Source organism: Pelophylax lessonae, assembly GCF_965119305.1.
Source record: "Pelophylax lessonae genome assembly, chromosome: 3".
NCBI classification, from domain to species: Eukaryota; Metazoa; Chordata; class Amphibia; order Anura; family Ranidae; genus Pelophylax; species Pelophylax lessonae.
The window spans coordinates 437,247,764-437,262,973 of NC_138770.1; the positions used below are offsets into that span (position 1 = coordinate 437,247,764).

Below are 15,210 nucleotides of genomic sequence, written 5' to 3' on the forward strand. Positions count from 1 at the left end.
ATCACATGTACATAAGTATTCACAGCCTTTGCTTTAGTACTTTGTTAAAGCACATTTGGCACCAATTACAGCCTCAAGTCTTTTTGAGTATGATGCTACAAGCCTGGCAAGCCTATGTTTGGGCAGTTTCTCCCATTCCTATTCTGAGTTCCAGAGCGTTCTGGAGCAGGTTTTTATCAAGGATGTCTATGTACATTGCTGCATTCACCTTTCTCTCGATTCTGACTAGTCTCCCAGTTCCTGCTGCTGAAAAATATTCCCACAGCATGATGTTGCCACTTCCATGCTTCACTGAATGGATTGGTATTGGCCAGGTAATAAGCAAAGCCTGGTTTCTTCCAGACATGATGCTTCCCATTCAGACCAGTTCAATCTTTGTTTCATCAGACCAGAGAATTTTGTTTCTCATGGTCTGTGAGTCCTTCAGGTGCCTTTTGGCAAACTCCAGACGGGATGTCATGTGCTTTTTACTGAGGAGTGGCTTCCATCTGCCCACTTTACCATACAGGCCTGATTGGTGGAGTCCTGCAGAGATGGTTGTTCTGAAAGGTATTCCTCTCTGCACAGCGAAACGACGGATCTCTGTCAGAGTGATCATCGGGTTCTTGGTTACTTCCCTGACTAAGGCCCTTCCCCCCCCCCCCCCCCCCCCCGATCGCTCAGTCTGGCTGGGTGGCCCACTCTGGGAAGAGTCCTGGAGGTTTCAAAGTTGCTCCCAATGAGCACAGTGGAGGTCATTGTGCTCATTGGGACCTTCAATGCTGCAGAAATTTCTGTACCCTTTCCTAGATTTGTGCCTCAATACAATTCTGTCTCCGAGGTTTACAGACAATTCCTTGTACTTCATCACTTGGTTTGTGCGCTGACATGCACTGTTAACTGTGGGACCTTTTTATATAAACAGGTGTGTGTGCCTTTCCAAATCATGTCCAGTCAACTAAATTTACCACAGGTGGACTCCAATCGAGTTGTAGAAACATCTCAAGGATGATCAGTGGAAACGGAAACGGGATGCACCTGAGCTAAATTTTGAGTGTCATGGAAAAGGCTGTGAAAAGATTTCAAACAAACTTCTTTCATGTTGTCATTATGCGGTAGTGTTTGTAGAATTTTGAGGAAAATAATGAGTTTAATCCATTTTGGAATAAGCCTGTAGCCTAAAATGTGGAAAAAGTGAAGTTCTGTGAATACTTTCCTGGATGTACTGTGTACACTACCGTTCAAAAGTTTGGAGTCTCTTAGAAATGTCCTTATTTTTAAAAGAAAAGCACTGTTTTTTTTTTTTTTTTTTTTTCCCCAATGAAGATAACATTAAGTAATCAGAAATACAGTCTAGACGTTGTTAATGTGGTAAATGACTATTCTAGCTGGAAACGGCTGATTTTTAATGGAATATCTACATAGGTGTACAGAGGCCCATTTCCAGCAACCATCACTCCTATGTTCTAATGGTACATTGTGTTAGCTAATCGCGTTAAGGCTAACTGATGATTACAAAATCCTTGTGCAATTATGTTAGCACAGCTGAAAACTGTTGTGCTGATTAAAGAAGCTATAAAACTGGCCTTCCTTTGAGCTAATTGAGTATCTGGAGCATTAGCATTTGTGGGTTTGATTATACTCTCAAAATGGCCAGAAAAAGAGAACTTTCTTCTGAAACTGGACAGTCAATTCTTGTTCTGTGAAATGAAGGCTATTCCATTCAAGAAATTGCCAAGACACTGACGTGTACTACTCCCTTCAGGGAACAGCACACACAGGCTCTAACCAGAATAGAAAGAGAAGTAAGAGGCCCTGGTGCACAATTTAGCAAGAGGACAAGTACATTAGAGTCTCTAGTTTGAGAAATAGACGCTTCACAGATCCTCAACTGGAAGCTTCATTAAAAGGTACTTGCAAAACGCCAGTCTCAACGTCCACAATGAAGAGGTGACTCCGGGATGCTGGCCTTCTAGGCATAGTGGCAAAGAAAAAGCCATATCTGAGACTTGCCAATAAAAGGAAAATATTAAGATGGGCAAAAGAACACAGACCTTGGACAGAGGAAGATAGGAAAAAAAGTGTTTTGGACAGACAAATCTAAGTTTGAGGTGTTTAGTTCACACAGAACAAGTGAACAGATGATGGAGTGCCTGACGCCATCTGTCAAGCATGGTGGAGGTAATGTGATGGTCTGGGGCTGCTTTGGTGCTGGTAAAGTGTGAGATTTGTACAAGGTAAAATGGATTTTGAATAAGGAAGGCTATTGCTCCATTTTGCAATGCCATGCCATACCCTGTGGACAGCGCTTGATTGGAGCCAATTTCCTCCTACAACAGGACAATGACCCAAAGCACACCTCCAAACTATGCAAGAACTATTTAGGGAAGAAACAGTCTGCTGGTTTTCTGTATGTAATGGAGTGGCCAGCGCAGTCACCAGATCCCAACCCTAGAGCTGTTGTGGGAGCAGCTTGACCGTATGGTACGTAAGAAGTGCCCATCAAGCCAATCCAACTTGTGGGAGGTGCTTCAGGAAGCGTGGGGTAAAATTTCTACAGATTACCTCAACAAATTTGACAGCTTGAGAAAGTCACGTGATCTGTGACGCAACTGGTCGGGAGGCTTTGGGTGACGTCGACTTCCGGTTGGACGGCCGTAGCCGGAAGTGCCCAGGAATCAACACCGCAAGATTGCGGCAACACTGTTTTCGTCTCTGCCTGTTATTTACTTCTAAAATGTGAGTGTATTCCCCTGCTTTTAACAAATAAAGATAGTGTTTACTTGCTTCACGATTGGGTATTATCCTCTTTTTTTGGGAAACACTGGTACCGTTTGGAGCCAATCTGGGATCGATAGCTGTGGAGTATAGAGTGGAGGTCGGAGTATCTCTCGCTACCAGAGTAACCCAGCATTCCACCCCTAGGGGGGGAGACCAGCCTAAAAACGCCTAAAAAGGTGCAGTGAGGTGAGCGGCCACTGCGCCTGTATTATCATGGCTCACTTCGGATCTCAGCACGGGATATTCACAATATTGCCCTAAGAAAATCACAAACTGTCACCTTATTATTTGTGCACGGATGAACTTTATCTTATCACTGCACTCATCGTATTCACTGCACAAGGATTATTGATTGCACAAGACTACATTTTATATGCACATGTACTGTTGACTGCACATAGAAATATTGATTTATATTGATTTTTATTTATATGATCACTGCACTAGATATATTTAGGCACTTGGAATTCTTAATCAAGATTGTTATACGTATTACTGAATTACGTAAAATTTCATTTTACAAAATTAACACCACGAAATCGATAATCCTTGACCTAGGAGTATCTCCAGAAACTAAACAAACCCTAATCAACACCTGTCCCTTCCCCTGGACTGCAGACAAGATTTCGTACTTGGGGATTTATATTACCTCCAAAACCACAGATCTTGTCAAAAATAATCTAGGCCCCCTTAGACAAAAACTAACATCTGAATTAGAAAGGATAGCTTCCCTAAACTTCTCACGGGAGGCTAGAATCTCTGCGATTAAGATGAACATCTTACCACAAATCCTCTACTTATTCCGAGCCCTCCCTGTCCCATTCACCAAAACACAATTACACACTCTTGTAGCCACATTGAGGAAATTTCTATGGCTGGGTAAAAAATCAAGAGTTGCATATAATATACTCACAAACCATAAACACCTAGGAGGAGCGGGACTACCCGATATCTCCGCTTATTACTGGGCCACTAGACTCGACCAGCTTAAACATTGGACCCCCCATGACGATACCCCCCTTTGGTCAGAAATCGAAAAACACCTAGTACCTACCTCTAACCTTAACCTCATGCTGCTAAGAGATCTTTGGATCCCATGGAACTTAGCTAAACTGCCACCTACGGTTAAGGCCTCTCTCCAAGCCTGGAGAACGGTAAACAAAATAGAACCAAGAGCCATACCTACTGACATTCACAACTTACCACTATCTATCCTCATGACTATATACAGTAATCTGAACGTCTCCAAATTAAAAACCCTAGGACTAACACATATCTCACAACTCCGGTCACCTCTAGGTCTCAAAAACAGAGAAGACATAATGTCAGAGTTTAATCGATCGCCCGACACATCTTTGACTCTATCAAGAATACTTTTTCTACTTGGGAAACACTCCCTAACCTCCACCCATGTTAATCTAACCACATGGAACTTCCTGGTATCAAACCCCCCGGCTAATAAAGGCATAACTACCTTCTATAATATCCTAACAGGTGATACACCCTCCCAGAAGACGGTAAATATGCTTAAATGGGAGAAAGATCTGAAGCTAAATCAAACAGTGGCATACAGCACTGTGCTCTATATATACATTTTCTAAATGCACTAACCACTGGGAAACTACAGTTAAAATTGTCAATAGATGGTATTACACTCCATACAGGCTGGCCAAGATGGCACCGTCAATACCCTCACTCTGTTGGAGGGAATGCGGCAAAACGGGTACCTTGCATCACATCCTGTGGGGCTGTACATCACTCACGAGTTTTTTGGCATAAAATATTCCAGTGTATTTCCTCATGCACAGGAGTACTTTCACCCCCAAACCCAGAACTGGCAATATTAAATATTAACATTGACCTATACCCTCACAACCATAGACAAATGGTAACTCACATACTGTTAGCAGCCAGGACCCTTATTCTCCGCAATTGGAGATCTACTACCACTCCCAATCTATCTGAGGTAATATCTCTTGTTAATGACAATTATCTCCTAGAGAAATCTCTAGCAATTAATTCCCTGTCATATAAAAAATTCCAAAAGTCCTGGGAATGCTGGCCCTATCTAAATCAGGCATTAAGACTCTCTTGAAATAATAGTACCTGCCTAATGACCATAATGATGGTGGGGGAGGTCCCTCCGACCGGACCTAGTGACAATGCTCCTTAGGGTTCTAGGTCCGGAATGGCTGAGATTCTCACTCCCATTCTACTTCCAAGCAAGAACATAACTAATGTCAAATTAAAGTTATATAGTGCTATTCTCTTTTCATTTGCCATACCTCTTTACAACCTGTAAGGCCCCGTTCACATTGCCGCAATCTGACTTCCCCAGGCGACCTCCGAGGTCGCGGTGCGAGCAGCGCGCCGCGACCTCGGAGCGGCCGCCACGGACTTCATAACATTGAAGTCTATGGCCGTCGCCCCAAAGAAGCTCCGGACCCTTTTTCTAAGTCGGAGCGACTTGTGTCGCTCCTATTAGAACGGGTCCGCAGCTTCCCTATGGAAGGCGACCTGTGAGGCGACCAGGTCGCCTCACAGGTCGCCTTAGTGTGAACGGGGACTTATGCTTTGGTTATACCTGATACTTCTGATTATCTAATACTGTACCAAATACCATTTTTTTTTTTTTTTTTCTCTGTTTTTGTTCATGTATCTGTGTACATGCATTGGAACCTGTTGAAAATCTGGAATTTCTGTTATACTTGTTCTGATTATATTTTCTTATGTAAAAACTCAATAAAAACGTATTGAATGAAAAAAAAGATTGTTATACGTATGAATTTATTTATTTATTTTACACATCCGTTTTCATCTGTGTTTATTTATGAACATTTGATGTTTTGATATTTATGCATCACAACACTATTTTTATATATATATATATATATATATATATATATATATATATATATATATATATATATATATATATATATATATTTATTAGTTCATTTACGATCTTTGGTTACACATGCATCATCACTGATTCATTTGTGAGAATATTGGCTATATTTGTGAATAACGAACTAGTATTGCGATCCAGTCGGCTGTTGTGACTATTTAGCTTGTTTTCATCTCATATTGTGTTGTTTTAGGAAAAGAAGCTATAATTCCACTGGGAACAGATATTTTAGATTACTATTTTATGATTAGTGTTAAGAAATTGGATCTATTTTAGGATTCGCATTAGGCCTACACGATATTGGAAAAAAAATATATTGCGATATTTTTTTTCCAACGATATATATTGTGATATTGTGGGACCCGTCCTTTATATGGAGAAATATAAAGGAGGTTGGCTGCAGCCCACTTCAGAATATAACCCTGGAAGGGGTTATATAATAGATTATAAAAAGGAAGAGGAAGTGATTGGCGCTGCCAGTATATATGTGAAATAATCTATATTGACATGGTGTGTATACAAAAAGGGAAAAGTAGATGGATGTATGTATATGTAGAGGAAAATAAATTAATATATAAATCACCTCTGAATGATTAATAATTTATTTTCCTCTACATATACATACATCCATCTACTTTTTCCCTTTTTGTATACACACCATGTCAATATAGATTTATTGTATTTCACATATATACTGCTACTGGCAGTGGTGGTAGGAGGCTGGAGCGGTGGACTAGAAAGGAGCACAGCCGCATACATTACATTACTCACTCGTGCACTGCAGCCCGGCCCCACACGTTCAGTGAGTCTCACTCTCCGCCCTAGTTTTCTCAATGGCACATTCAGGGAGCCCATCACGCCGTGTGTAGCGGCACAGCGAACCAATCAGGCCTGCAGGCACGCCTGATTGGTTAGCTGTGCAGCTGTTCAAGGCGTGATTGGTTGGTTCGCTGCTCCATTGAGAAATTCATCCATTGAGAACTAGCTGGGGGCGGAGCCGGAGACTGAACGTGTGGGCTGCAGGAAGTGGAGTGAGTCACTCACTGTATGCGGCTGTGTGTTCTTCTACTGTTCAAGGCGCGCTGCTCACCGATGTGTCGGCTGCTACAAGAATAACTGTGAGTCCTCCCCCGCAATCACTGCAAGTCCTCCCCCCGCCGAGTCCCGACTTCCTGCCTATGCTAATATTGTGTCCTCGGCGATATGAATATCGCCCATGGACACAGAACGATAGTCGATATCATATCGACTATCGTTCAGCCCTAATTCGCATCATATACGTCTTTTTAATATAGATTGGGAGTTGTCTACAAGTTGGATATATTTTCCTATCTTCATATATCCTAGACGGATATAGGGATTTTTTTAAGGATTTTTTAAGGAATCGGATCAGCCTACAAGAGTTGGCTTTTATATGTTGTTTGCTTCAATCTGCTGACCTTTTAGCTGCTTATAGAGTATTTATTTGGTCATTCTTAACATTGGTACATATTTATGGTGAGACCCCTTTCTTATTTTAGTTTGGGAGGTCTCGCTGTGATTGGTTGACTCGTTCTGAGTTTCTTCTGAGATCTCGTCTATTGTGCGCCGACTCACTGGGTTTTTTAAAATGCCAAAGGTCTGCAAGGCTGTAATTGCTGCAAATGGAGAATTATTTGATGAAAGCCAAGTTTGAAGGACAAAATTATTTCAAATAAAAATCATTATTTCTAACCTCATCAATGTCTTGACTATATTTTTTCTATTCATTTTGCAACTCATTTGATGAATAAAAGTGAGTTTTTATGGAAAACATGAAATTTCCTGGGTGACCCCAAACTTTTGAACGGTAGTGTGTATATACATACACACTGTATGAAATGGGGATCACATTCAATACCCTAAGTGAATGTTCACTTCGGTTGTGACTGTCAAAATTCTCACTCCTTAATCAGCCCCATTATGTTGACACTGCACTATACTTGTAATTTATTGGTGTATCTGTATTTCAGTAGCTCCACAGCTTTTCATAGAAAGATACAAACTGGAATACAAACTATCTAGATATGCACAGTTTGCCGACATCAGCATCCAAGTGTCATTTGTGCTGGGTTGACAAATTGATACATTTCTCATGTGCTGGTAACCAGTTCCTCTACAAGAATGTAACGTTAAGTATCCATTATACTGTTCAGGACACTGTTCTGTTCTGATGCCCAGCACACTAAGTGACTTGGCTTTTTCTCATCCTAAAATGTGTGCTCTCTTGATTATGAGAACAAACCTTTTTTTTTTTTTTTTTTTAGTATTGCTCTGTTCTGTCAATACTTATCCTGTGACACTGCTGACCTTTTATCCTGTGACGCTGCTGACCTCTGTATGTTTCTTGGGCATTGGAATCTTTGAATAGCTTCTGAAAAATAACAAATCCTTCATGGAATGTTAGTCTTACATGTTCTCTTAAAACAAAATGGCATTCATATTAAATATGAACACAAATTAACAAATAAGTCACAATAAAATTTAAATTTATGTTTTTTGTTTTGTAAGTTTAGGCCTTTTTTTCAATTTTTTTGTAAAAATTTTCCTTTTTGTCTCAGAAAGAGCCATTATAAATAGACGTCACCAGAAACCTCAATTTTGAACACTTGATATTTTGCACCTGTTTTCACACATACAATGCTATCTTTTTTTTTTTTTTTTTTTTTTTTTTTTTCTTCTATTTTTGCATCTCAACAAAATGTAACAGTGAAGCTTTGATGCAATTTAAGGTGCGATTGTGTGGTACGACTTTGCATATTCTGAGGGGCCAAGTTGCCCAAAGTAGTGCAGGAACCTTTTCCAAAATTACACCATTCTGAGTTGCATTGATTAGAACAGTCATCATTGAAAACAAAGAGATTTCCCTTTGTCACGTGATTCTGTGCGAATCAAGTCCCATCAGAAGTCCCACAAGTGTGAACCAGGCCTCATACATAATACAAAGGAGCATTTCCTGTTCCTAGAAGAATTATCTCAATATCTGGCACCCTAGCAAATTAGGATTGTAAATGAACAATCTTACTGGCAGATGAGATTTAATTTCCCAAATCTAGCAAGTACCGTTTTATATCTGCAGATGGTGGACCTGTACAGAATAAAGGTTTTGTTAGTGTATATGTAAAATTAAAGGTTTACATTGTAGATGAAATGCTCAATAAAGTCCCATGGGTATTCAGCATTGGTTTTCCCGTCCTCTCCTTCCAAACCACTCCCAAATAGTTTGTTGAATGATGCAGAATGTAACCAGGTGTTGCAATGCTACCGTATGTATAAACCGCACATTCTGATATTTGGGTGTGTTGTTTATACTACATTTATAATTAGCCTGTGTTTGTTTACAAAGAACTGACCAGAAATATTTTTGATTATATTAGCACATGCTATTAATCAGAGGTATAGATAGTTTTTTTAATGGGGTTAGGTCATTTTTATTTATTTATTTATTTTTTTATATATTCTATTTATTTTTTGTAAGAAACCCTGATTTCTCTTATACAAAAGCATATGCAGTGTGAAGAAAACTGATTTACAATTGTCAGTCTATTTTACATAACAAGTTGTTCAAAAAAAAAAAAAAAAATTAGATTCTCAAAATTAAATTCCATAAACCTTCCTGCCAACTGAATAGATGGACAATGCATCACAAATCTCAACACGTTTTGTTAACATCAGTTCACTTCATCAGGACTGGATGCTATTGACATGGTATCTATACAATGTAAATTTAAAAATAGTAATGATACAATCCTAAAATCATTCACTTGAGCTGGATACATCTTCCCACATGGCAGTTTGGAAAAGTTGTACACTTACAAATCATCCTAAAAGGGAAATTAAAAGCCCAAAAAAAACTTTTTGGATGGTGACCACCAATGGGCATCTTACCGAGAGCCGTGGGCAGGGCTGCTGTTAGAAATCACGGGGCTCCATACAGCCTACCTGACAGGCCCCCCCCCCCCCCTTCCTGGCCGAAAGTGACTAAGGACATAGATTTCAGTCCCTTTCTTTGCAGCCTCAGCAGCACAGATTATTGAATAGGAAATGCTCTGAGGCTTCCTGCTCATTCACAAACTTAAGTATAGTAAATATAATAACGTAATTACTATGCTTCAGTGATGAATGAACACAGGAGTGATTGGTACTGATTGCTCACTGTGTTCTTTCAGGAAAGGAAGGGGCCAGTACACTACATTTTCACCATCCGCCCCCCCCCCCACTCTCTATCCTGAAACATCTCCTTTTGTGCCTGCAGTAGCTGCCAGCGGAAGAGAGGAGGAGGGAAGCAGGAAGTGCTGCTGGGGAAAGGGATGAACGAGGGACCTGGACAGCAGATGGGACGCATGTGCTAGGACCAATCCCCCTGCAGTGCAGCCGGAGGGAGATAGAGAAGCTGGCAGCACTGTAGGGGGATGCAGAAGAGGATCAGTGTCTGCAATAAGACAGTTCAGCCGGCACTCTTGTTTAGCAGGTGCATGAGACCCTTTTTTGAACTGATGGTGCCTGGGCCTAGTACAGGAGGGCTGGCTGTACTGCCTTATCAGCAGCCCTGGCTGTGAGAAGAGGACACACACGGTCCAGCGAGACAATGGAAGGACAGACAGGTGTAGAGCAGGGGCGTAACTACAGGGATTGCAATTGCAACCAGGCCCCATGCTTCAGGGGGCCTGTGCGGCTCCCCTGTACACCTGGATAGGAGGGGCGGCGGGGGCAGCATGTATCTCTGTCCTCCTCCTTTTTTCCTCCTGTAGCTGCAGGAGGACAATGGAAGAGATTGGTTCCTCCTGTATGCTGCCCCTGCCACTCCTCCTCCTATCCAGTTCTCTTGTGTTCTACTGTCTCTGGGCCCCTGTGTGCTTCCCCGCCTCCCCCCTCCCCCCCCACTGTGCTCCCTCCCCTCTCCTGCTGGCTGCTGCAGGGGAAGTGTCACAATAGAGAACCAGGAAGGGGCCGGTAAATATGTAATATAATAATGAGTCCTAGTCAGTGACATTGTAAAAAAATAAATAAAAATAAAATGATAAAAAATAATACAATTTAAAATACCAAAAAATAAAAACTACAGGGGGTCCCCGGGTTACAAACAAGATGGGGACTGTAGGTTTGCTCTTAAGTTGAATTTGTAAGTCAGAACAGGTAAATTTTTTTTTTAAGTTTAGCTCCAGCCTAAGGCTCGGTTCACACTATTGCGATGCGGGAAGGCTGCGAATTCGCAGCCTGTTCCCGCATCGCACACGCACCCCCGGCAGTTCACACTGCCATATGCGATCCGCTGGGGGTGTCAATGTAATCTTAACGACACCCCCAGTTTGATCGCATATCGCAGTGCGATCGTGCAGTTCGCACAGGATCGGATCGCACAAGTGTGAACCGCTGTGCGATCCGATCCTGATGCGGCAGCAAAAATGCCTCCTGTGCGTCTTTGCTGCGGGTGCGGTGCGAATTTAGCCATACAAACTGTATGGCTAAACTCGCACCGCACAGCTGATCGCATGTCATGTCGGAGCAGTGCGCTCCGACATGACATGCGAACCCGGCACACGCATTAGTGTGAACCGGGTCTAAAGAATCATTTTTACTTTGTTTTGGATGGCATAGGGAAGGGTTAACACCCGTGTACCATTTGTTTTCCTGTCTGTACCCCTGTTCAGAAGATTTCACCTCACTTTTTGTCACTATGACAACTGGATTTTGAAAATTTTGGGCTGTTGCGGAAACAACGATTTAGTGATAAAGCTTCACTGGAGACACCTTTTTTCCCATGAGAACTCTTACAGGAGTGAATTTCCTCTCCTAGGGGTAGATTTCCTCTCACTTCGTGTTGTCTTCCTCCGTTTGTAAGTAACCCTTTCCAGGATCGCAAAGGTCACACTTGCGACCGGGCCCTTGCATTCCACCACCGTGGGGAGGCCCCAAGATGGCAGGAAGGGGGCCCACTGCAGAACTTGTGAATGGGTCCCGCTGCGGGACCATAATAAAGGGCCCCGCAACAAGAGTAAAGGGCCTTTGGATCAGTGGGAAGAGCCCCAGGCTTGAAGGGGAAGGGCCCCCGGCCCAGGGGGCCCTTCATAGTTTCTTGCATCGGGGCCCTGAAGGTTCTAGTTACGCCTCTGGTGTAGAGCATGATCTTATTGCTGCTTAGATGGCAGCAAATACACAATTTTGTACATTTTACGGTTTCATTATGGCTAATCTTATTGTCTTACATCTCATAGGATCTTCTATATACAGTGAACACTTTTTTTTTTTTTTTTTTTTGCCACTTCGACATTTGTTGAATTCAGATTTTTTTTTATATACGTGTGTGTGTATATGTGTTTGTGTATATATGTGTGTATGTGTGTGTATATATATATATATAAAATTAGTGCCTTGCGAAGTATTCGGCCCCCTTTTGACACATTTCAGGCTTCAAACCTAAAGATATAAAACTGTAATTTTTTGTGAAGAATCAACAAGTGGGACACAATCATGAAGTGGAACGAAATTTATTGGATATTTCACTTTTTTAACAAATAAAAAACTGAAAAATTGGGCGTGCAAAATTATTCAGCCCCCTTAAGTTAATACTTTGTAGTGCCAACTTTTGCTGCGATTACAGCTGTAAGTCGCTTGGGGTATGTCTCTATAATTTTTGCACATCGAAAGACTGAAATTTTTGCCCATTCCTCCTTGCAAAACAGCTCAAGCTCAGTGAGGTTGGATGGAGAGCGTTGTGAACAGCAGTTTTCAGTTCTTTCCACAGATTCTCGATTAGATTCAGGTCTGGACTTTGACTTTGCAATTCTAACACCTGGATATGTTTATTTGTGAACCATTCCATTGTAGATTTTGCTTTATGTTTTGGATCATTGTCTTGTTGGAAGACAAATCTCTGTCCCAGTCTCAGGTCTTTTGCAGACTCCATCAGGTTTTCTTCCAGAATGGTCCTGTATTTGGCTCCATCCATCTTCCCATCAATTTTAACCATCTTCCCTGTCCCTGCTGAAGAAAAGCAGGCCCAAACCATGATGCTGCCACCACCATGTTTGACAGTGGGGATGGTGTGTTCAGGGTGATGAGCTGTGTTGCTTTTACGCCAAACATAACATTTTGCATTGTTGCCAAAAAGTTTGATTTTGGTTTCATCTGACCAGAGCACCTTCTTCCACATGTTTGGTGTGTCTCCCAGGTGGCTTGTGGCAAACTTTAAACAACACTTTTTATGGATATCTTTAAAGCGGAGTTCCGGGCACAGAAGTCATTTTTTAATAAACATACCCCCGGGACAGTCAGGGCTAGCACATTCCACAATGGCTAGCCTCTGATCTGTCCCGGTTCGCACTTACCTTTTAGAAGAAATACTTACTTATAAAATTTCTTCCACAGCGTTTCCATCTCTCTTGTGGGCAGCTGAAGCCGGCGCGGTCCTCTTCTGTGTCTTCTTCCGCGTCTTCTTGTCCCAGAATGCGCCTGCACCGGCCCCTCTCGTCACTTCCGGTGCAGCGCCGCATTCCTCCACAGCTTCTGGGCATGCCCAGAAGCTGTTTAGCAGGGGAATGCGGCGTCGCCCGGAAGTGACGAGCGGGGCCGGTGCCGTCGCATTGATTCCTGGGAGCGATGACGTTCAGCTCCCAGGAATCATAGCGAGACAGGAAGTGACGGGGTGAGCCGCGGCGCCGAGGGAGGAAGTACTCTGAGGTGAGTATTTACGATCTTCAATTAAAAGTAGAGTAAACAAAAAAAAAAAAAAAAAAAACTATCCAATTCCTTTTCAGGTAATGTCGAACTAGCGGAGGGGCACAAAAAAAAAATATAGTTTTTGTGCCCGGAAATCCGCTTTAAGAAATGGCTTTCTTCTTGCCACTCTTCCATAAAGGCCAGATTTGTGCAGTATACGACTGATTATTGCCCTATGGACAGAGTCTCCCACCTCAGCTGTAGATCTCTGCAGTTCATCCAGAGTGATCATGGGCCTCTTGGCTGCATCTCTGATCAGTCTTCTCCTTGTATGAGCTGAAAGTTTAGAGGGACGGCCAGGTCTTCGTAGATTTGCAGTGGTCTGATACTCCTTCTATTTCAATATTATCGCTTGCACAGTGCTCCTTGGGATGTTTAAAGCTTGGGAAATCTTTTTGTATCCAAATCCGGCTTTAAACTTCTCCACAACAGTATCTCGGACCTGCTTGGTGTGTTCCTTGTTCTTCATGATGCTCTCTGCGCTTTAAACGGACCTCTGAGACTATCACAGTTCAGGTGTATTTATACGGAGACTTGATTACGCACAGGTGGATTCTATTTATCATTAGTCATTTAGGTCAACATTGGATCATTCAGAGATCCTCACTGAACTTCTGGAGAGAGTTTGCTGCACTGAAAGTATGCTGCACTGAAAGTAAAGGGCTGAATAATTTTGCACGCCCAATTTTTCAGTTTTTTATTTAACAAAGTTTGAAATATCCAATAAATTTCGTTCCACTTCATGATTGTGTCCCACTTGTTGATTCTTCACAAAAAATTACAGTTTTATATCTTTGTTTGAAGCCTGAAATGTGGCAAAAGGTCGCAAAGTTCAAGGGGGCCGAATACTTTCGCAAGGCACTGTATATGTATACTCGTACTCGCCATTTGCAACCCTAGTAGCCAAGCCGCTTCCAAGTTCAGCTTGTTCAATTAGGCTTTTTGGAAGCTGATTGCTTTCTATGCTGAGCTGCACCAGATTTTGCATTCTCTGGTTTTAGTAATTATTACCCATGTGTCTTAATGTGTTCAGCTTTCAGTCTGTCAGGTTCTGTCTGTCTTGATGACCAAACATTTAATATAGGCTTTTCCACGTTTCAGTGTGTATAGGGAATGCTGTGGTGTCTAATGCGAAGCCCAGCATTAGCTGTGCAGTTGTTGACTTTTCTACAGACTTAAGCCTCCTTCACACGGCATTTTAGCCAAATACATCAGATTCCAGTGTATACAGCTAAACTGCCGTGTGAGTAATGGTTGTCTGAGCCTGGACGTACATGACTCCATCCACACTCGAACATCCTTCCCTAATCAGGTAACCATTTAAAGAGGAAGTAAACTCTCTCTTTTTTTTTTTTTTTTCTTGTACCTACAGGCAAACCTATATTAAGGCTTACCTGTAGCCTTCCTAGCGCCGCCGTCCCTCTGAAGTTTGGCCCCCTCCCCCCCCCCCCCCCACCGCCGAGCCAATCTGAATGCGGGTTCCCTTACCGCCAATGGCGATGGCAGCACCCGACAGCCGAAGGAAACATCGGCTGCGGTGCTGACATCGCTAGACTGCAGGACAGGTAAGTGTCCTAATCTTAAAAGTCAGCAGCTACAGTATGTGTAGCTGCTGACTTTAAAATTTTGGAGGAGGAGGCTGGAACACCGCTTTTAACAAGGCAGTAAACCAGATTTTTGAATCCATGGAGTACTAGATGCAGGTTTCCCACCTGTTTGCTGGAATCTGATACAAATATACGTGGAACAAAATGTACATTTGCTTTAAAACTCAAGACTTTTATAAGTGTTGTAATCACATTTGG

At 42.2% G+C, this 15,210-nt stretch overlaps 1 protein-coding gene across 1 annotated transcript in view; it reads left to right on the forward strand.

The window, feature by feature from the left end:
• Positions 1 to 15,210, forward strand: part of LOC309549428 (uncharacterized protein) — a 123,891-nt gene that overhangs the window by 19,422 nt on the left and 89,259 nt on the right. The gene's annotated exons all lie outside the window — the stretch shown is intronic.